The sequence below is a fragment of the Dermacentor silvarum genome, chromosome 5, assembly GCF_013339745.2.
Source record: "Dermacentor silvarum isolate Dsil-2018 chromosome 5, BIME_Dsil_1.4, whole genome shotgun sequence".
NCBI lineage: Eukaryota > Metazoa > Arthropoda > Arachnida > Ixodida > Ixodidae > Dermacentor > Dermacentor silvarum.
The window spans coordinates 134703390-134726072 of record NC_051158.1 but is presented as its reverse complement, the minus strand read 5'-3'; positions in this window follow the sequence as shown (position 1 = coordinate 134726072).

The following is a 22683-nucleotide window of genomic DNA, read 5'->3' as shown; positions in this document are numbered from 1 at the left end:
GACTGCCTTTATAACACCAGACGGACTGTTCGAGTTCAAGGTCATGCCGTTTGGTCTTTGCTCGGCACCTGCGACTTTCCAACGCGTCATGGATACAGTACTGGCAGGCTTGAAGTGGCAGACTTGCCTCGTCTATTTGGACGACGTCGTTGTGTTTGCCTCAAGCTTCGAAGAACACCTGCGGCGCCTTGAAACAGTTCTTCAAGCAATCAAAACCTCCGGACTCACGTTAAAGCCAGAAAAGTGCCGCTTCGCATATGACGAGCTCTTGTTTTTGGGCCACGTCATCAACAAGTCTGGAGTGCGCCCCGACCCTCAGAAAACTGCGGCCATCTCCAACTTTCCTCAGCCCGCTGACAAGAAGGCAGTGCGTAGATTTCTTGGACTGCGCGCCTATTACAGGCGCTTCGTCAATGATTTTTCACGGATCGCTGAGCCACTGACGTATCTCACGAAGGCCGACGTCGAGTTCAAGTGGGAGACGCTGCAAGTCGACGCATTTGAAGAACTGAAGCGACGCCTGCAATCGCCGCCAATACTTGCGCATTTCGACAAAAACGCCGGTACCGAAGTCCACACCGACGCAAGCAGCGTAGGACTCGGCGCCGTGCTTGTGCAGAGGACTGACGGACTAGAAAGGGTTGTAAGTTACGCTAGCCGGTCGCTATCGAAGGCGGAAGCAAATTATTCCACAACAGAAAAGGAGTGCCTCGCCATCATCTGGGCTACATCAAAGTTTCGCCCCTACCTCTATGGCAGGCCCTTTAAAGTTGTGAGCGACCACCACGCCTTGTGTTGGCTAGCTAACTTGAAGGATCCTTCAGGTCGCTTCGCACGATGGAGTCTGAGACTTCAAGCATTCGACATCAGCGTCGTTTACAAGTCCGGGCGAAAGCACTCTGACGCCGACTGCTTGTCTCGCGCCCCCGTCGAACCGCCGCCACAGGACGACCAGGATGAGGACACTTTCTTGGGACCGATCAGTGCCGACGAATTCGCCGAACAACAGCGAGCCGACCCGGAACTAAGGAGCCTTTTAGACTACCTGGAAGGCAAGACCGTCATTGTGCCGAAGGTGTTCAGGCGAGGATTGGCGTCGTTTTTCTTGCAAAACGACATTCTCCTAAAGAAGAACTTCTCGCCTCTCCGAGCCAACTACCTCCTCGTGGTACCCTCAGCATTACGTACAGAGGTTCTGCAAGCTCTCCATGACGACCCAACGGCTGGACACCTCGGTTTTTCCCGCACGCTCGCGAGGATACAAGAAAAATACTACTGGCCTCGCCTCTCTGCCGACGTCGCCCATTACGTAAGGACATGCCGAGACTGTCAGCGACGCAAAACACCGCCGACAAGGCCAGCTGGACTTCTACAGCCGATCGAGCCACCTCGCCGACCGTTCCAGCAGATCGGGATGGACTTACTGGGGCCTTTTCCGACGTCGACGTCCGGGAATAAATGGATCGTCGTAGCTACGGACTACCTCACCCGCTACGCCGAAACAAAAGCCTTGCCCAAAGGCAGTGCCGCTGAGGTAGCCCGATTCTTTGTTGAGAACATCCTCCTACGTCACGGTGCCCCAGAAGTCCTCATCACCGACAGAGGCACGGCCTTTACGGCAGAACTAACTCAAGCCATCCTGCGATACAGCCAGACAAGCCATCGCCGGACCACCGCCTACCACCCGCAGACGAATGGCCTCACCGAGCGCCTAAATAAGACCATCGCCGACATGCTGGCAATGTACGTCGACGTCGAACACAAGACGTGGGATGCCATCCTTCCGTACGTGACCTTCGCATACAACACGGCCATGCAAGAAACGACACACATAGCGCCGTTCAACCTGGTCTACGGAAGGAAACCGGCAACGACGCTTGACGCCATGCTACCGAATGTCTCCGACGAAGAAAATCTCGACGTTGCCACCTATTTGCAGCGTGCCGAAGAAGGTCGACAGCTCGCCCGCCTGCGCATCAAGAACCAGCCGAGAACCGACAGCCGACACTACAATCTTCGACTACGCTACGTCGAGTACCAGCCCGGAGACCGTGTTTGTGTCTGGACTCCGATACGCCGACGAGGACTTGGCGAGAAACTCTTACGTCGCTATTTCGGACCATATAAGATCATCCGACGTATTGGCGCACTGGACTATGAGGTCGTGCCAGACGGCATTTCGCAATCACAGCGGCGCCGCGCACAACCTGAAGTCATCCACGTGGTGCGTCTTAAGCCTTTCTACGCCCGCTGACGAACTTAAGTCCTTTGTTGCTTTGTTATTTTTGTCCATTTCTGTACGCGTGGTTTTGTTTTCGCTTTCTTGTTTGTAGTATCGCGACGATGCTTTTTAACGGGAGGGTATTGGCACGTATACATGTTTATCTTTCACCGGTGGCCGCTTTCCACCGGCTAACAAATGTTAAACGTTATCGCTCGGCGCAGGACGCGTCTGTATCGGAAGTTTCTAGAACGTTATCGATGCTTCTTTCCGTTGCCTGTTTTCACTGACGCTTATGTTATCTGATTGTATGACCGACGCGAATTGTCTAGAACTTTCTGGAAGACCCGCGGGCATCAGGGATTATTCTGGAACCTTCGATGACTCAGGTATAAAACCGACGCGTTTCGCCGCTGATCAGATTTTCGACGACCGCCGACTGTGTTCGCCGCTTTCGTTGTGCTTTGAGTGTAGCTTGCTTTTGTGGGCACAGGTTCGCCCAATAAAGAATCAGTTTCGTAATACACAGTTTTACGACTGTTTACTTCAGCGTCACTACTACATGACAATACGTTTGACAAACTCACCATTGTATCACATGCCCTGATGCGACTTACGTCGTGCAACAAGAGCTGCTCTTTCAAGGCAAAATATTAACTTTTGCTTCACTTGCCAGAATGTTCCTATATGGAATTACTCCTTTTGATTGTTCATTTTCCCCACACTTTCCTGCACTTTCGCTTTTTTTTTGCGATAGCAATTGTATGGACACTCCAGGCGAATTTCCACCGTCGCCGTGATGTTCTGTGTATAAAGTCCAAGTGCGATAACATTGCGGCCACCCACCGTGTTATGTAGGTGCGAGCGAAAGCTTGCGAAGGTGAGCCGAGAAGGATGGTGTTTGGTAGATGCAGAAAACACGTACAATGTTCCCCGTACATTTTACTTCTTTTCATAAGCTATAACTAACATTTTTAGCGAGAACCATGTCTCTATAGTATACTGCTTCTTTGAAGCAGGCTTTAATTAAACTGCGTCGACCATAAACAAGCAGCGAGCTGTTAATTAAGTCAACTTTCTTTATTAAGGATTATACCTCATCACAAGTTGTGCGACCTGGTTTGTCTTCTATCTTAATCACAGCATTCAGAACACTGCCATTTTCTTTAAATAGAGGTGGCAAGTAAATTATTTTATTCATTTATTCGTTCAGTTATTAATTTCACTTTCTCATTAGACATAAGCTAATGATTCCACTGGCCCAGATAGCACGATTCATTCACGCGACTTGAATAGAGATCGAGATTTCATTTCAGTATTGCAGTACACATGGCGACTTAAACTGGTGGCTAGTGGCCGTTGTGCACCATCATTTTGCAATCTATCAGCGCTCGCGGTTTTGAAACTACAGCGTTGGGCGCACTGTTCTGCAGACGGTGCGCCCAACACTGCAGACGGTGCCACGCTCCTCCATTGAAAAGAGCGGGTGGTCGGCCACGGCCGCTCGATGAAACGCACGAGGTGCGGCCTGCCACGTTGCCCGAAACCGGTATGAGGCGCCTAGTTCTCTGCACCACCGCAGCGGCGCCACTGCTCCGGGACAGGCGCGCGGGTGGAAGCGTTCTTTGGCGCCGTCGCACATGCTTCGCGCAGCGGCCGCGCTTCGTATTTACATTTTATTGAAGCGAGAGATATGCTTTTTGTTTCCAAAATATAAAATAAAATATCAACGCTACATGCAAGGGTATCAATATACATAGCCTAGAGTCGGTATTGGGCCGCTAATATGACAATGACTATTTCCAACAAACATTGTTGGGGGTCCTCCAGGCGAAAAGCTGCGACATCCAGCTTGAATGTGCCTGAAGGCCCTCACATGGCAGCAGTAAGTCCCCTATCGGCATACGTACAACATATCAAACACTCATTTGCTAGGATAAACAATTACAGTGTAGCAGAAAAAAAAATGGAACATGTAAAGCAACATTCATCTTTTCAGACAGTTATATAGCTTTTATATAAAAAAAAAGGCTCACATAGGCCAGGACCGCGCACTTCTGGCGCATGGTTTCGAGCCTTATGTCTATCTTTCAAGAGAACTGGCGTGTTCTTTATGGAGAGGCAGTACTGCTGATACAGTGGGCGCTTTTGTTGAGTGTGCTTACTTGCCTCGCTTGACGTGCTTGTTTGCTGGTAAAAAAAAAGGAAAATAAGAAACGTTAAATGCAACTTCTTACAAATGCGTGCATAATGGCATAGGTTTGTATAACTATAGACGAGAAAACGATCGCCTGAAGGCGCTGCTGCGCCTCCTGACAGCGCCCCCAATGTGGAAATTTCAAGCAGCGCGGTCGCTCCGCGGTGCAGTCTCCGCTTTGTTTACATTGTTTCGCCCGCGCTTTCCTTCGCTGCTCGTGCTCACGGCGCTCCGTTTTCGACGGCGGCAGATCGCCTGCTTGCTTAACAGCGATGCAAAGACTGCAGTGCGATTTCAAGACGGTTGCCGACGCCAACAGTTTTTTTCGTGGCGGCAACCTCAAGAAAGGGGAGCGTCTGCTTCCACACGTGTGTGGTGTTGAAAAATTGTGGGCGGCGATGTGACAGTGAAAGCCAAGTGTGTGTCGGAGGTGTCCAACAAGATTGTATACGACATCGAGTTAGAGGTACACACCGAGTTCAGTCATTCAGTCACTTTTATTTCTCTATGGTGCAGTCACAAAGCGGTCATGCATGCTTGCAGAGATGTGCAGAGACGGTGACGATTGCGGTTGGTTTCGTTGGTCGCTGGGCGCGCACACACAGCTGCTCTCAATTTGGCTCCCAGGGGGTGGAATCGGCACTGTCGGAACAGAAAGAACACATGCATTAGGCACCAATAAGCCAATAAAATTAATTAACGATGTAAGTACTACATATGTGTATAATGCCTTATATCATGCTGTATAAATATTTAATGTATAGTATGCCTTATTCAATGCTAGAGTCATGGCAACTCATTGCATTGTTGAGCAAGGTATCTTTTCACTGGTCATGAGAAATCACTCGTAGAAGCTGCTCCGCGAAATGAAACCAGGTAACGGTAACCAGCGATTACCTTGGGACCAGCAGCACGAGCGCAAGAATTAGCGATACATGCCTCACCAAAGCAAATCTAGTTTCTTGTCGGGCGAATGCCCCGCCGCAGCAAAGGTAAGCTCACACCGATGGCCGGCTACTACACGAAGATTCTTGGCGGGAAGGGTGAAGCAGGAAGAATGTACAAGGTGGCAATTACTTTAAAACATGCTTGGATATTGTGAACCCAGAAAGCATGGCCAAGCAACAAACATAACGCGCGCGTCTCGGGCAGCTGCTTTGCGATCTGCCGCTTACCGACGCATGCGATGACCGCAGCTTGCATTAAATACAGATTGCCACCACACAAAAGACAAGTAACGTGCGGCCCTATTTGTTGCCTGCACAACTAGTAATTTAAGTTGCAGCGTTTGGACAAAGGATATAATTATCTTGAGCCAGTCTTTGCCGATCGCGAGTGAACGAACAGTACAATCAATGAAATTCGTAGGTTTTACGTGCCAAAAGCAGAATATCATTATGAGGCACGCTGTAATGGAGGATCTCAGGAATAAATTTGACCACCGGGGGTTCTTTAACGTGCACAAAAATCAAAGTACATGGCAAGAACTGTATTCTTGCATTTTGCCCCCATCGAAATGCGGCCGCCGTGGCCGGGAATCGTGCTCGCGTCGTCGAGCTTAGCGGCGCTACACGTATGCATTTACCGCTAAGCTAACACGGCACGGCCATGCACTAAATACAGGCACATTACTATTGCGTGTTTATCGAGCGGCCGTGACATTGCACGCGAATGCGAAAGTACGTGACTTACTTGACTCGGCGCACTGCAGTTATCCACGCTTGTCGTCTGTCCTCCTCGTACCACCTCTCCGGAATTCTGTAGAACTTCACGGGCGGCTTTCGACTTTCCGAGGATCTTGTGGCAATCAACAACACAGCAGTATTGCGTGCCACCTTTCCTGGTTGAGGAGGTCGCGCTCGCCGTCACGAAAACAACGCACGCGGTCGCTCGCGCCGTAGAGAACACAGGCGCGCGCTGGCCCGGCGGCGACCTTCGACACTTATATCCTTCCGCCAGGGGAGTGGGCGGCGCTGGTGCCGTGCGGGCAAACTTTAGGTTGCCTCGTCTATTTATGCTAGATTTCTTTAGTTTCACCTTTCTAGAAAAATGGGGTAGGTAGCAGTTTATAACGGATCGTACATTCAGCCACGTTGCCGGCGTGTGGCAGATTTATGTAAAGACGATGCAGTGAAAAAAAGTTATTCAGCGTGAATAGAGCACTTGCAATGGTAAGAAAAAAATGAAAAAGGAACCCTGTAATATGAAACTGTTTACAAATGCGTGCATAATGACATATGTTTCTATTACTATTTTCTGCTAGATTTCGTTAGTTTCACGTACCTTTCTAGAAAAATGGGGTAGATGGCAGTTTATAACGGATTGTACATTCAGGCACATTGCCGATGTGTAGCATATTTATGTAAAGATGATGCAGTGAAAAAAAGTTGTTCAACGTGAAGTGAGCAATTGCAATTTCCACTCCAGGCGCATTTCTGCCGTCGTGGTTGCCGCGATGTTCCGTATAAAGTCCAAGGGTGATAACATCGTCCCTGCGCGCCGTATGCTGTATGTGCGAGTGAAAGCGTGCGACGGTGAGCCGAATCGCGCACAAGGCAGGAAAGCAGCCCGGGAAGGGGGGGGGGGGGGGGGGGGGGCTGCCTGTTCTCTCGTAGCAACTGCGTAGTTTGTGCAGCGGCACGCGCCATATTTTATAGGCTCCGTACAGTGAACAGGCGGCGCTGCTGCGCAGCAGCGGTGGCGCGATGCTCAGCGTCGCATGTGGCGGGCGGCGCGAAACTGGGAAGGGGGGAAGACCGCGAGATTTCGGAACTACGTATACACGCCTCCGAAAGCCGCACGTATATCCGCGATCCGCCTTCTTTTTTTGTGCGTGTGTGTACGTGAAAGTACAAGCGTGGCCCTCTGTGATGGCACAAATAGTTTTTGCGGGGTTCAGGCCTATTAAAGGAATAGACGATTACTTTCACGGTGCAGCGTTAACCAGCGGAGACAAGCTCTACGCTGCTTCGCATGTTGCTTGTGTGAAAGAAGTGGACGGCGTGGACGTTCACGCGAACTGCCGTTCGCAATAGGGAAAGTAAGTAAACGACGTCATCCTTCACGCGAGTAAAGCTTACTGTTATACTAAAATTGAAGTCACTAAACTGGCACCCTGAAAACGTTGTAGTTGACCGATTTTTAATCGACGCCTCACTGTTGGCAATACATGCCTCATTTCGCTCGGGCGCGTTGTACGCCGCGGCCTATCATTTGATGCCCCTGTGACACTGTTACTTTAGATTGTCATACAGCTCGATCTGGACCGCGTGCAGCTACACGCTCACTCGTAGGCTGTCGTCAGCACAGTCATGTCGAGTGAGCTAAACGATTCGGATTGTTGGATCGTGTGGCAGTGACCATGCTGTCCTCGTTGACTCATTTGGGACCCAGTCGGAGCCACCTGCTGCGCTGATAAACGAGATTTATTAACTAGGCGATCTTAATTTACATGACGCGAATGTTCGTTTTTCATCATGTACAATGATCGAGGCTCATTAGGCCCCTCTCACAAGATACGATTTCGCTTACGAATTCCTTTCCTTGCATACGCGCTTTGCTTGTATAATGATACATCGCAAGTGTATATCACAAGAAAAATCGCACCATGTGAAACCGCGCCTTTCAAGCGCCAGCGGCCGAAACGAGGATGGTTGAATTAGTGCTCGCCAGTGGCGCACCGACGGGGGGGGGGGATTCGGGGGTTGTAAACCCCCCCCCCCCCCCTGAGGCCCACTTAGCCCCCCCTTTTGTTTAACCCCTTTTCTTTGCTTACGCATTTGAGTACTGCAACTAAGATGTAAGGTGCGCAATCGTCTGAACACTCGTAAAAAGCGAATTTTTTTGACAATTTCCCGTGATGAAATCGAAATTAGTGCTGTTTAGATGGTATTGGCAAACTGTCAACCCCCCCCCCCCGCCCCCCCCCGGCAGAGATCCTGGGTGCGCTACTGGTGCTCGCCAGCACAAAATAGGCTTCCTTGGCATAAAATATTGCTCATCGCACATGCCAGTGCTATGCTGATCATACCGAATGCTAAGACAACGGCAAGCAGTTGCCAAATCAGCAAAGTCGTGACAAATTTCTTTTAAATGTTCAGCAGCTGGCCATGGCCGCTGGCGTCGCACAACGAGCTGTGAAACGCGCATGTGTAGCACGCTTTACAGAACAAAACCTTCTCACAAATATCAAAGAAGCTGACTTACTTTACTCTCCTCACAGCTGCGATTCATTTCTTTCGCCGTTCGATCTCATAAGATTTGCCAGGAAACCTGTACAACGTTATCCCGGGCTGGTCTTCGTGGTTGTGACAGCCCTTTACGCAGCAGTATCGCAGGTACCACTTGCCTTTTTTTTTTTTTTCACCTCCGACGCTTGCCGATGCAGCGCATGCCATTGCACCGTCGCAAGACGTATAAAAAAAAGGAGGTTGGCGAACAAAGCAAAACGGCTTCAACCGTGGCCGAGACGAAATGAAGCGCGCGGGAACGAATACTCATCGAGCCGGCCGAGCTGCGGCGGCCACTTCCCAACACTGTTGCGTCGCTGCGCCAGATGGCGCCAGAGCAGCCGCAAACTCGACTGTACGGAGCCTATCTGCAGATGTGATGACTTCGGGGTAGAGCGACTTGCGGTCGGCCAACCGCCGTTTGCGTTGGGGCTCCGTCGTTTTCGCATGGCACTCGGGGACTTTATCACGAGAACCTGGCACCTCGATAGTGCGCATAGAACCCGTATAATTAAGTCAACCACACTGTAATAACAGTTGCATCCTTTGGGGCGTATTTTTGCCACAGAACAATAATCGTCATCCGACTTGCGTGGCTTTCCTTTCTTTAACGCTGTACACCCGGCACTTCTCGGTCACGAACGACAAGAGTGTTTATCAGCGTGACACAGCGTTCTCGACAGGACAGTAGCAAGTGCAGAGTTTTCAAGATAGGAAACGCAAGCAAGACAGATGACGATTATTGTTGTGTGGCAAAAATGCACCCCAAAGGGTGCAACTGTTTTAGAGTGAAGCGTTCTATAAGACGCACCGACGAAAAATTCAGAAAAAAAAAAACGCGTCTTATGCTCGGGAAAATACGGTATGCTGAATGTTTAAGAAATATTTGATGAACCAACCCAGCAGATACTGCAGAAGCTTGAGCAGCTGCTGTGAGTGTTCGTTGTTTTAACTTTTAATATTGCGGACTTGAGAAATGATCAAGACATGTTTTACAAAATTGCAATATACATCTATTTGTTATAATATAATGGGTGTGTAGCAAGACTACACTGAATGGTTTGGAAATGTTCGGTAAACTTACCCAGTTAATACTTTAGAAGTCTGAGTAGCTGTTGGGAGAATTCATTGGGTTTTGTGAACTTTTTTTTGGTATTGTTGTGAACTTGCAAAGTGATCAAGGCTAGACATTATTACCATCATTGGGATATACATTTATTTCTTTTTATTTTAATGCAATAAGCCTATGCTGAATGTATTGAATATTTTTGATGTAGGCTTTCATTTTGTGTTGTGATCTTGAGAAGTTATCAAGGCTAGACATTTTTATTATAATTGTGATATACATTTATTAATTGTAAGCGCAATAAAACTAGCTATTTTTGGAAATGTTAGAGTAAAGAAATCCTACTTTGCATGACGCTTTGAGTCCTTGAAAAACCTGTGACAGGTCCTTGAAAGTCCTGGAATATCCTTGAATTGTTGCCTTGGAAACCTATACGAACCCTGAATAACAACCACTTGGTTACAGAAAATTGTCTATTGGCATATCTTCCGATTTAAGAGCTCAGTAAGGACCAACTTGGGCTATCTTTTGCTGCAATAAGATCATTTGGGCGCTGCAATGACAACCCAACAGAAAAGCAGTTTGCAGCAGCATTCAAGTGTCTGATAGTTCACAATTAGGTCAAAGACATTGATGGCGGAAATTGGTTGCCATTGGAACACATTGAAATTCTCTTTGTAAGCTCCTCTGAAAAACCATCCTCCATCGATGTAATTAACTTCACTGCCCCTCGGAGAACCCCTGCAGCCAGTGAACCAGTCACGGAAGCAATTTTAGAAGATCATGGCTACTCTGCCGACCCAGGCAGGGTGTCTGAGCTCGGAGATGCAATTGTTGTGAACATAGCCGGCTTTGTAGTTCACAGCTTACTGCTTCACCTCCAGTGCGATGAGTGTGCTTCTGCACTAAAGGTGTCAACTCCTCCATCCATGCTTGCAACTTCCCCTGATACGTTGAAAAACGCGAGGCGGACTGATCTACGCTTCAAATGATGTTCTGAACATCTGCACACAATGCAAGAAAGAGCTGCATATTGCTCTGGTGTGCTCGCCACTACCATCCCAAAGGCTTGCAGCTAAAGTTGCAGTGGCCACTATGACAACCTTTGTCAGCAAGGAATTCATTAAAGTGTTAGATCAGCGCATGCTCGAAAATGACCCGCTTGAATGCCACTCATCCCGTCTTGTGAGGGAAATCATAGACAAATGCCTAGATGTGAGACTGCCCTATGCTGCCACAATGACAACGGAACGGCTCCATCTAGAAAGAATTAGGCAAAAGCACACAAAGCTGATGCAGTTCAAGGGCCAATAAATCTAGAAAATCTTGCAAATTTTTGCACTATCATTGGCTAATTATTCACAACTACTCGAAATTCTTTATGTCAAAGTGCATGACCTACATGTAGGTTTAAGGGCAGCTAATCTTTGATTACAAAAGAACTGAATTTTAAAAACTTATGTTTCACAGGCAAACACCACGCAGCAGGTTATCAACCATGTTATATTGGAGGGCTAGGGGTTAAATTAGACCACCTGAGCTTCTTCAATTGGCAGCCAAACAGTAGACTGGCCTTTTTGAATGTTGTCACAACAATGTGTAGCCACTAAGGTAAGGATAGTGCCTGCAACTACGTGCAGAGGAGCAGGATCCCTTTTGCTCAATTCTATTCCTTTTTTTTATCATCCACTAAACGTTTAGGACAGACTGGCCTCAGCGATGTGATAGGCAGGGCTCTGCTTCGATCACTGAGAGTGCAAAATTGCATACCACTGAATCAGAATCGTTACATTATTGTGAACATGACAGCAAAGTTCCACAAGCACTGTGCCACCATTGCAGTCAATAGACCTGGTGAACCAAGCTGGTGCCTTGTGTAGAGAAATACAAACCTCGCATTCATGTTGGTCATTTGCCTAGGCTGCACACTGACAAAGCATAGTTAGGACGCAAGAAGCTTTCCAACCTGTCATTGGCAAGTAGCACTGCGGGCAGAATACGTGACTCATCACACAAAGAGTCAAAATTCCCAAGCAACACATGGGCTCTCAGAGGCGCCATAGTGGCGGGTTCTGGATCAATTTTGAGTGCCTGGAGGTTCTTAACATGTATCTAAACTCAAGTACATGATCGCATGTGCATTCTGCCCTCACAGGAATGCAACTACATCTGGGAATCAGGCCCGCAACTTTGCACTCCTGAAGCACTACTGCCACTGAGCCACCATGACTTGTCTTCTTATTTAGCTGCTGCGACTTGCAGTACATGGAAAACTGCTGCACAAGTTTCCTTGCGGGTAAATTATGTTCATGATGGCTCACGCAATGAATTTTCTTTTGTGTATACTCTTTGCAATGTACTTTATTTATATTATAAATGTGGCTAGCTTTTGTATTTGTGTAAAATCTTCTGGCTTCTATAGGTGCAATAAACATAAAATAAAGAATGAAACAATTGCTGCTATCATAAAAATGTGCTTTCCATAGTACAAGTACACCAGCCACACAATGGATCCACAAGTGAAAATGAATGGTGACATTTTTTCCCTTGCAGCTATGTACTCAGTTTTCATGCCATTTCACTAGCAGTTTCACACTAGCAGTGGAAGAAGGGTACCCCTGGCAGTGTTTGACTCTAGGACATAATTCTGCTGTGGAGCTATACTCTCATTCGAAAACAACTGAATAAATTCGACATAATGCTCAAATTCCGTCCATTTGCTTTATTATATAACGAAAATGGATCCCTAAGGAGTGTCTCAACAGCCTTGTTGCACCACACAATCTTACAATATAGTGCACGTAAATCTGAATAAGCGGCGACGACTTCGGTGTTTAGAATGCAGGCTATCAAAACAAAAGACGCACAGCAGAGCCTTTTACTAAGCGAGAATGTGAAAAAAAAAGTGTCCTTAAAAACATCTCGTTTCTTCCTAGGTGCAAGACAGCGGGACAAAAATTAGCAAGATAATACGTACCGCATTTTAAGGTGCACAACAGCTGATTTGACGAGACTTGAGGAGTACGTGGGAAAAACAGACCACACTCAGGCGTTCTGGATGGGGTTCGAGGCGAGGGCGCTGGCAACTTCACTAACTGGGGTGGTAAGCGCAAGTGACGCCTTGAAAATTTTGTGTCTTCATGAGTCGGGCCCAGTCTTGCTCCACGTTTCAAGGCATCGCATTTGAAGCAAAGAACAACGCGCACATTAGCAGAAAACCACCCGTATAAGTACCTCCAAGCCTGCGACAGCAGGCGCCACTAAAAGTTGCCACGTACCAAACAATTACGAATAGTTCGGCAACCTTGTGAGCTTACTTCTACCCAAACAGCACCGCGCACTAGACCTCAGAGAGAGGGAGGGTTGGCTTCAGAGGAGGTTGGCTTGCCGAGGCTAGCGGAGTTATGTGACGCTCCCTCCTAGTTTTTTTTTCCTTCCTCCATGGTTTAGCATGTCCAGTATTCAGGTAAACGCAAGCGCACGTGGACTGGGCATTTTACGGGAAAAGCAGAGGCGCAAACGTGAATGCTCTGCACAGTGCAGCCACCTGGTGGCACACAGCTCAACCAAACAATGAGAACGAGATAAAATGTGTTCATGAACGAGTTGATAAAATTGAGAAAGCTTGCTAAATGCTAAATGTCTTGCCCAGCTACAACTTGACGTTGACGACCTTGAGCGGTGCAGCAGGCACCTAAATATAGAATTCATCGACTAGCTGAGGAAGAGGGGGAGGATCTTCTAGCTAAAGTCAATGACGCCGCTACAAAGCTGGGCGTCGGCAAACTTGCTGGTGCAGACATTTCCTCCCTTCACAGGATGGCATCCAAGTTGGGCAGGATACAGGGTGTGATTGTTCGCTTTGTGCACCAGGACCTACGTCACATCTAGCTAGTGAAAAGCAAGGCGCTCCGGCAGTCTAGTGAGGGCCTCAATATAACAGAGAACATGACAAGGTTGCAAGGATTCTCCTTGCGACAGCAAGAGCATGGGCTACAAGGGTTGAGTGTGCTTATGCATGGCACTTGAACGGGAAGGTCCTGGTGCGGAGGAAGAATGGGGAACCAGCTGCACTCATCAGGTGTGAGGACGATTTGTCTGCCCTGTGTGATTGATTTTGTCTTTTGTCAGTGTATCTGCTTGCGTAACGTATTACACAACTTGCAATGGATGCCTTAGGATGTATTACACTAATTTAGTCTGAGAATTTGATAAGAAGCACAGTGGATTTCTTTGGTGCTTTCATTTAAATGGGCAGTACATTGGAAACAAGTTTACGGAAGTTGAATGTCTTTTTAAGAAGATGAAGTACTGCTTTGATATTATATTATGTTCACAGAAACCTGGCAATCAAATAACTTGGATGTTTTCCAAATTTCCGACATGAAAACATTCTTCGTGTGTAGGCTAACCCGACGACGTGGAGGCGTCTCTTTGCCAGTACGTAATTGCGAGAGCAATGATTTGGACACTCCAGGCGCATTTCTGCCGTCGTGGTCGCCGCAATGTTCCGTATAAAGCCAAATGGTGATAACATCGTTCCAGCGTGCCCTATGCTGTATGTGCGAGTGAAAGGGTGCGATGGTGAGCCAAATCACGCACAAGGGATGCAATCGGGAAGGCTGCACGGGAGGGAAGGGGGGGGGGGGGGTTGGCTTGTACTCTGGTTGCATCTGCATAGTTTGCGTGGCAGTGCGCGCTGTATCTTGAAAGCGATCTGCAGATGCGACGACTTAGGCCCTGTCTGGAGACTCGCAGTCGGCCTACTGCCGCTTGCGTTGCTGCTCCATCTTTCTCGTACCGTGCTTGGCAACTCGATCACGAGAAAACCTGGTACCTCCATAGTGCGCACACAATTCGTAGCAACTGCCAGGGGAGGTCAACTCAGTGCGCTTCGCGTGGCCATAGCATCTAATCCAATTTTGACGGCAGTTTTCCCGAAAAAAAAAAAGTATTTGATTCGCACCATTCTATAAGACGTACCTACGAAAAATTCAGAAAACAAATGCGTCTTATACACCGGACAATACGGTAAATAGTTCTTTTAAAGCAGTCCTAGTTTGAGTTTTTTTGTGTAACTGCCGATTACGAAGCAGTGTATGTTCTTTTTAGCAATGTCGTCACTGTTTCTTGTTACCCTCCAGATGGCAACAGGCATGCTTTTCTTGCTTTCTTGGATAACTTGCTTAAATTTGTGAATGAAAATTACTATAATGTTGTCATTGGTGGAGACTACAATGCAGATACGAATTGTGATAATGTGTGATATGTAAGAGGCCGCCGGTGGCGCGAAAAAGAAAAGGAGCACGAGAAACACGGGGTTCCGAACGGCGCGAGCGCGCGAGGCGCACGAACCGAGGCATAGTCGAGGGATGAACGGCGCTGTCCGTTGAGTTTCAACGTGGCACCGGGTCAGGAAGGTCGCATCTCCAGCTATGTTCTGGCGACGGGAGATTTGGGGGTCTGGTTGAGTCCGCGACGCTGGCCGTCCAAGGTGTGGCCGTCGACCTCGGCAAGCTCGGGCGAGGCTCCTGGACGAGCTGCAGCTTCTCACGGCAGGACCAGGCACCCCAGAGAGGATCCCCCTTCTGCGGCAGACCGGCTCGTTCGATTCTCCACGGGACGCCACGTCGGCACTCACGAAGAGATTGCGACGCATCCCGACGCTAGGCCTATCTAGGTGGGCCTAAGCAGCGCTGAGCGCCATCGCTGACGAGCACATCACCGACGAGATACCGACGAGCTCACCACCGACAAAAGAGAACGCGAGTCGTCGGCACCTACGGCAGCAACGACACCCGAATGAATACGACTTGGACCCGACGTGAGGAACGTCAAGTCGGCGGTCCGTAAGAACCCACGTTTTGATATCGACGCAGTTAGGCCGGGGCCAGGGTGGTCAGACTTTTAAGAGCGAAGGCTAGGACTGACCTAGGGACTCATAAGGCGGAGCTAGGCTCCAGAAATGAGATAGTTCTTGGTTAATAGTGTTGTATTTAGTTAGTTTTGGATTTTCCATTAAGTACGCTTTTTCGTTGTGTTATGTCTAGTTTCGCGTGCCTTTGGTTTGACTTTCGGCTTTAGTGTTGTGTGTCGCGTGCGTTCATCGTTCCTGTACGTATTAAATCCTCGTTTGCCATGCCGCCAGTCGTGTCTCTCCTCCATCGAGAGTAGCGCATACACGCAACTCTCCGCACTCCCAAGTAAAGGTGACAAATATTGGCGAGCCTGCCAGGATTGAGACGGCCCAGTCACCGATACTCGGGAGTTGTAAAGATGGAATGGGAACGTTTGGCGGCGGTAGCGAAGGATTTAAATATGTCGAAGGAGGAGACGATGGCGTTTTTTGAATACACGCAGCAAGAAAAAGGAAAAGAACACGAACAAGAGCGCGAGAAGCACGAACGAGCACGCGCGGAGCAGGAACAACAGCGCAAAAGTGAAAAAGAAATTTTATAGTTGAAGATTAGACTGGCGGAGATGAACGCCAGGTCTCGCAAGGGGTCGATTTCCCCCAGGTCGGCGTCATCCGACTCTACTTCGCCCAGACCAAAGCAGATTTGCCCCAGGAAGTTAATGGCTCCATTTGACGAGCGTCGAGACGATTTAGATGCGTACTTGCATCGCTTTGAAAGAATAGCGGTCGGGCAAGGCTGGGCAAGGAATGAGTGGGCTAGCGCCTTAAGCCTGTGTCTAGTTGGTGAAGCTTTAAGTGTGTTTGGACGGATGACCGCCGAAGAGAGCTTAGACTATGACAAGGTGAAAAACACTTTATTACAAAGATTCCGGCTAACTGCTGAGGGTTTCCGCGAAAAGTTCAGGTCATGCAAGCCGGAAGACGCGGAAACTGGATAACAGTTTGCATGTAGATTGACAAACTACTTTGAAAGATGGATGGAGTTGTCAGAGGCCAACAAGACATATGAAGGGGTGCGAGACAAGGTCGTAGGAGAACAATTTCTCGCCAGGTGCAGCGACAGTCTGGCGATATTCCTCAAGGAGAGGAAATTAAAAACAGTAGAGGAAATGGCGGCGCACTCAGATCAGTTTGTAGAGGCGCAGGGACTAAGGAATTTAGGAAAGAGTGGCAAGGACACGCCAATGGCAGCAGTAGGTGAGACGAGGAATCGGGGCCCCATGAACAGGCAAGGGACGCCCCAAAGATGTTTTCTTTGTAACCGGCTGGGACATATAGCAATGAACTGTCGGGCGAAGGATAGTAGACGTGGTCCACCAGTGGTTTGCCAGCTATGTCAAAAGAGAGGGCATGGAGCGCACGAATGCAGATCAGGATACGCAGACAAAGCTGCATGTATGAAGAAAGGTAAAGAGGGTGAGCCGAGAGAAAAGAACATGCCCGTGGTGGAGGGAGAAGTTCAAGGACGCAGGGCCATGGTACTGAGAGACACAGGGGCGAACACAGTCTTAGTAAGGGAGAGTCTGGTGCCGTCAGAGAACATGACCGGCTATTTCAAACCAGTCATTTTGGCAGACAGGTCCGTTAAGTATTTGCCAGAGGCGCAAATTCAAGTTTCGGCACCATTTTTTACGGGATTGGTCACAGCTAGGTGTGTAGAAGATCCTCTGTTTGACTTGATTTTGGGGAATGTATCAGGGGTGAGAAGGGCGGATGACCCAGACCCTAACTGGAAGAGGACAGAAGATTTAGAGAAGAGAGAAAAGCCAGAAACGCTAGAAGAGGAGTCACCTGAGGTAGAGGTAGCAGCGGCAGTACAAACGCGAGCCAGGAGTAAGAGTTCTAAACCCTTAAAACCATTACCGGTCACGAACATTAAAGGGTTGAACATAACGGTCGCTGAGTTCAAGGAATTAAAGGAAAAAGACGAATCATTGCAGAAGTGCGTACAGAAGATAGGGGAAGTAGTACGAAGACAAAGAAGTCGAAACGTGGCGGAGTTTTTCAAGAAGAAAGACTTATTATACCGGAGGTGTGTGTTCAATTCAGGAAGAGAGGTTCAACAATTAATGGTCCCAAAGGAACTGCGAGAAACAGTAATGAAGATAGGACATGACAGTGTGATGGCAGGACATCAAGGGATAGGGAGCACGTTGGCGAGAATTACAGAGGAGTTCTTCTGGATTGGAGTACTAAGCGACGTGAAGAGATACGTCAGGTCCTGCGATATATGTCAAAGGACGGTGGCGAAGGGTCGTGTAGGAAAGGCACCGTTAGGAAAGATGCCTATTGTTGAGCTACCATTCCACCGCGTAGCGATTGATATTGTAGGACCCATTAGTCCCACATCCGGGAAAGGTAACAGATATGTGCTCACGTTAGTGGATGTTGCCACTAGGTATCCTGACACGGTAGCACCTAAGACGGTAGACACGATTCAGGTGGCCGAAGCATTATTAGAAATGTTTTCCCGGTACGGCGTTCCAAAGGAGATTTTAAGTGACAGGGGCTCTAACTTTACATCGGAAGTTATGAAAGAGATAAACAGGCTGCTATCCATAGATCAAAAGCTAACTACCCCGTACCATCCAATGGCCAATGGGTTAGTGGAAAGGTTTAACGGGACATTGAAAACAATGATCAGGATGATGTGTCAGGAGAGGCCAAAAGACTGGGATAGATACTTGCCAGCGCTCTTGTTCGCGTACCGAGAGGTACCACAAGCCAGTATAGGGTTTTCTCCATTCGAGATGATTTATGGCAGAGCAGTCAGAGGGCCGACAACTATTCTCAAGGAGTTGTGGACTAAAGAAGAACTGGGTAGTGAGGAAAAGACGACCTATACCTACGTATTGGAGCTGAGGAACAGGTTGGAGGAGACGCGTAAGTTGGCCCATGAGAAGTTAGCGCAGGCTAAACAAACTCAGAAGAAATATTATGACCGCAAAGCAGTGTCTAGGAGATTAGAAGCGGGAGATAAGGTGTTAGTGCTGCTCCCCACAGACCATAATAAAATTTTGATGCAGTGGAAAGGACCTTTCATGGTGACGCAGAAGAAGAATGAGTTGGATTATGAAATTGACGTGCAGGGTCATAGAAAGGTGTTTCATATTAACATGTTGAAGAAATATGAAGATAGAGAAGAAACCGGAAAAGGGGAGGATGACGCAGGAGCTAGAGTTTGTAGGGTAATCGCGGAGGAGAATGACCATGGCGAGGTACCAACGTATGTTGATAAGAAGACTATGGGTGTGGAGAGCGTCAAGTTAAATCCAGCCCTAACAAATAAACAAACAAAAGAGCTGAAAGCGCTAATACACAACGTTGAAGTAGTGTTTTCAGATTTACCGTGGCGGACGAATGTAGTACAGTGTGAGCTACAGTGTTCCACAGAAGAGCCAGTACATGTAAAACAATACCCTCTACCGCTGACAATGCAGGAAACCATAGAGAGGGAGGTTGAAGAGATGCTGAAACAAGGCATCATTGAAAGGGCAAACTCTCCCTATAACGCACCTCTAGTGGTGGTTAAAAAAGCAGATGGCTCCAACAGGGTATGCGTGGATTTCAGGCGCCTGAATAACGTGCTAGAAACTGACGCGGAACCAATACCCAGAATAGATGTAGTGGTGGCAAGGGTAGCTAAGAAGAAATATTTCTCAAAGCTCGACCTGGCAAAAGGGTATTCGCAAATACCAATGGAGGAAACGTCCAAAAGGAAAACGGCATTCTCATGTTCGAAGGGATTATTTCAATTTAGATATATGCCGTTCGGATTGAAAACTGCAGCAGCTGTGTTTACGAGGTTGATGAGACAAGTGTTGAATGGTGTGCCGCATGTCGAGCACTATATTGACGACATCTTAGTTGCCACAGACACGTGGGAAGAACATTTACTAGCCCTGGAACAGTTATTAATAAGAATCAAGGATGCAGGATTGACAATCAAACCCACCAAATGTGAGTTAGGTTATGCTGCTGTAGAATTCTTAGGGCACAAGTTAGGAATGGGCATGGTTGAACCCAGGGAGGATACGCTGGAGAAGATTCAAGCGGTATGCAGACCACGGACTAAGAAACAGGTGCAATCATTTCTAGGTTTGACAGGGTTCTATAGAGAGTTCATCCCACATTACGCGGAAGTGGCAGGTCCTCTGATAGAACTAACAAAGAAGGGAGCGAGCAACATAGTAGAATGGGAAGATAGACATTAGAAGGCCTTTGAGATGTTAAAGAACAGTTTGGCACATCCGCCGGTTCTTCTAGCACCGGATATACAGAAAGAGTTCGTGCTTCGCACAGACGCATCAGACAAAGCGTTAGGAGCAGTACTTTTGCAAGAGAAAGAAGAAAAACTCCATCCCGTGTTTTTTGCTAGTAGGCGACTTAAGGCTGAGCAAAATTATTCTACAGTCGAAAAAGGAATGCCTAGCTCTCGTTTGGGCTGTGAAAAAGTTTCACATATATCTATTCGGCAAACAATTTCGGGTGCAAACAGATCACCAACCACTACAGTTTTTGAGCAAAGCTAAACTGACAAATGGTAGGTTAATGAGATGGAGCCTCACCTTGCAAGAGTATTGCTTCCATATACAATATATCAAAGGCAGACAGAATGTGGGAGCGGACTTCATGAGTAGGGCGATTGACAATTGAGACTGTGAAATATAACGCGGACGGGACTAAGGTGAATACATAGGTGAAATGTGCACAAAGTGAACTCTTAAACGTGGTGAACAGTGCAACTGGTGAATTGTGCGGTGAAGTGTGTGGTGGTGTTGTGTAGTGCATCAAGTCTTCACACGAACCGGCACCAATGTCACTACGAGGAGTCACAGTCATCACCCGAACGTCACCCCCTCCCCCCACAGATCAGGAGTAAGCAGTTTTTTGAAAAAAAAAACTCTCAAAAAGGGGACCCATGTCATATGTAAGAGACCGCCGGTGGCGCGAAAAAGAAAAGGAGCACGAGAAACACAGGGTTCCGAACGGCGCGAGCGCGCGAGGCGCACGAACCGAGGCATAGTTGAGGGATGAACGGCGCTGTCCGTTGAGTTTCAACATGGCACCGGGTCAGGAAGGTCGCATCTCCAGCTATGTTCTGGCGACGGGAGACTTGGGGGTCTGGTTGAGTCCGCGACGCTGGCTGTCCAAGGTGTGGCCGTCAACCTCGGCAAGCTCGGGCGAGGCTCCTGGACGAGCTGCAGCTTCTCACGGCAGGACCAGGCACCCCAGAGAGGATCCCCCTTCTGCGGCAAACCGGCTCGTTCGATTCTCCACGGGACGCCACGTCGGCACTCACGAAGAGATTGCGACGCATCCCGACGCTAGGCCTATCTAGGTGGGCCTAAGCAGCGCCGAGTGCCATCGCTGACGAGCACATCACCGACGAGATACCGACGAGCTCACCACCGACAAAAGAGAACGCGAGTCGTCGGTACCTACGGCAGCAACGACACCCGAATGAATACGACTTGGACCCGACATGAGGAACGTCAAGTCGGCGGTCCGTAAGAACCCACGTTTTGATATCGACGCAGTTAGGCCGGGGCCAGGGTGGTCAGACTTTTAAGAGCGAAGGCTAGGACTGACCTAGGGACTCATAAGGCGGAGCTAGGCTCCAGAAATGAGACAGTTCTTGGTTAATAGTGTTGTATTTAGTTAGTTTTGGATTTTCCATTAAGTACGCCTTTTCGTTGTGTTATGTCTAGTTTCGCGTGCCTTTGGTTTGACTTTCGGCTTTAGTGTTGTGTGTCGCGTGCGTTCATCGTTCCTGTACGTATTAAATCCTCGTTTGCCATGCTGCCAGTCGTGTCTCTCCTCCATCGAGAGTAGCGCATGCACGCAACTCTCCGCACTCCCAAGTAAAGGTGACATAATGTAAAAAAAATTTAGTTTGGAAATCTGCTTTCGTGCCACAACTGTGCAAACATTGTAAATACGGTATTCCTACAAGGGTTACCACGTGCTCGGAGACTGTTATTGTTTTGTTTATAACAAATTATAATACGCCCTTGGTTACAGCCAGAGCTCTTTTATACCCTATCAGCACAATATGCTGTTGTATTAAGACCGACAGCCCTAGAGAGTACACTGACGTTGCTTCTGGTTTCCAGCGTGTCTCTGGATGCTTCCAGTGTGGCTCTGGATGCTTTCTATTTGGATATGAGTAACATGTGTTGGGACAATATTTTTCATTTTACTGGTGCAATTGTTGCTTATGATACTTTTTTGAGTTGTTTCGCGGCAGTGTACAAAAAACACTTCATTTACGAACGTTTGGAAAGGGTGAAAGGTTTTTGAAAGTCATGGATGACGCGTGAGCTTTTGCGCAAGATTAACAAAAAAGACAGTTTATTTAGGAAGTTTATGCGCACGCGTGAAGAAGTAGACCTAAATGCATTTAAGCGGTTTCGAAATGCTTTAGATAGGGAACTTAAAAAGTCAAAGGAAATGTATTACTTTCATCTATTTTCTTCCCCTTTAAGCAAACAGATGTTTTATGGTACAAACTGAATTCACTTATGGGACGGAACACCACAAAGGAACCGGTGACGGAAATCTTACATGGTGGGGGAACGACTGTGGAGATCTTATGGTAAACGTGTTTTAACGACTATTTCGTGTACTGGGATTTTGACACTGGGCCACGCGCATCCTACACAACTCTAGATCCTGATAATGTAAACACATTCTTTTTAGAAGCAATAGTAGAACTTGAAGTTCATGTTGTTTTCCTGGGCCTCAAAAACAGCAGTAGCTGTGATGCTGATGGGCTGCAAGTAAGGCCAGTCAAATAAGTAATTGATAAAATTGCTCCAGTGATGACATATGTATTTAATGTGTGTTAACTTGTGTATTTCAACGGGTGTTTTTCCATCCAAAATGCAAGTAGCTCGTGTAGTCACTTTATATAAAAAAGGAGACAAAAAAGATATCTGGAATTATAGACCAGTGTCAATATTGCCTGTGTTTTCCGAAGGTTTCAAGAAAATGATTTATAATCAATTATGTCCTTTCTGTAACCCTAATGGTCCACCGGTTATCCATCCA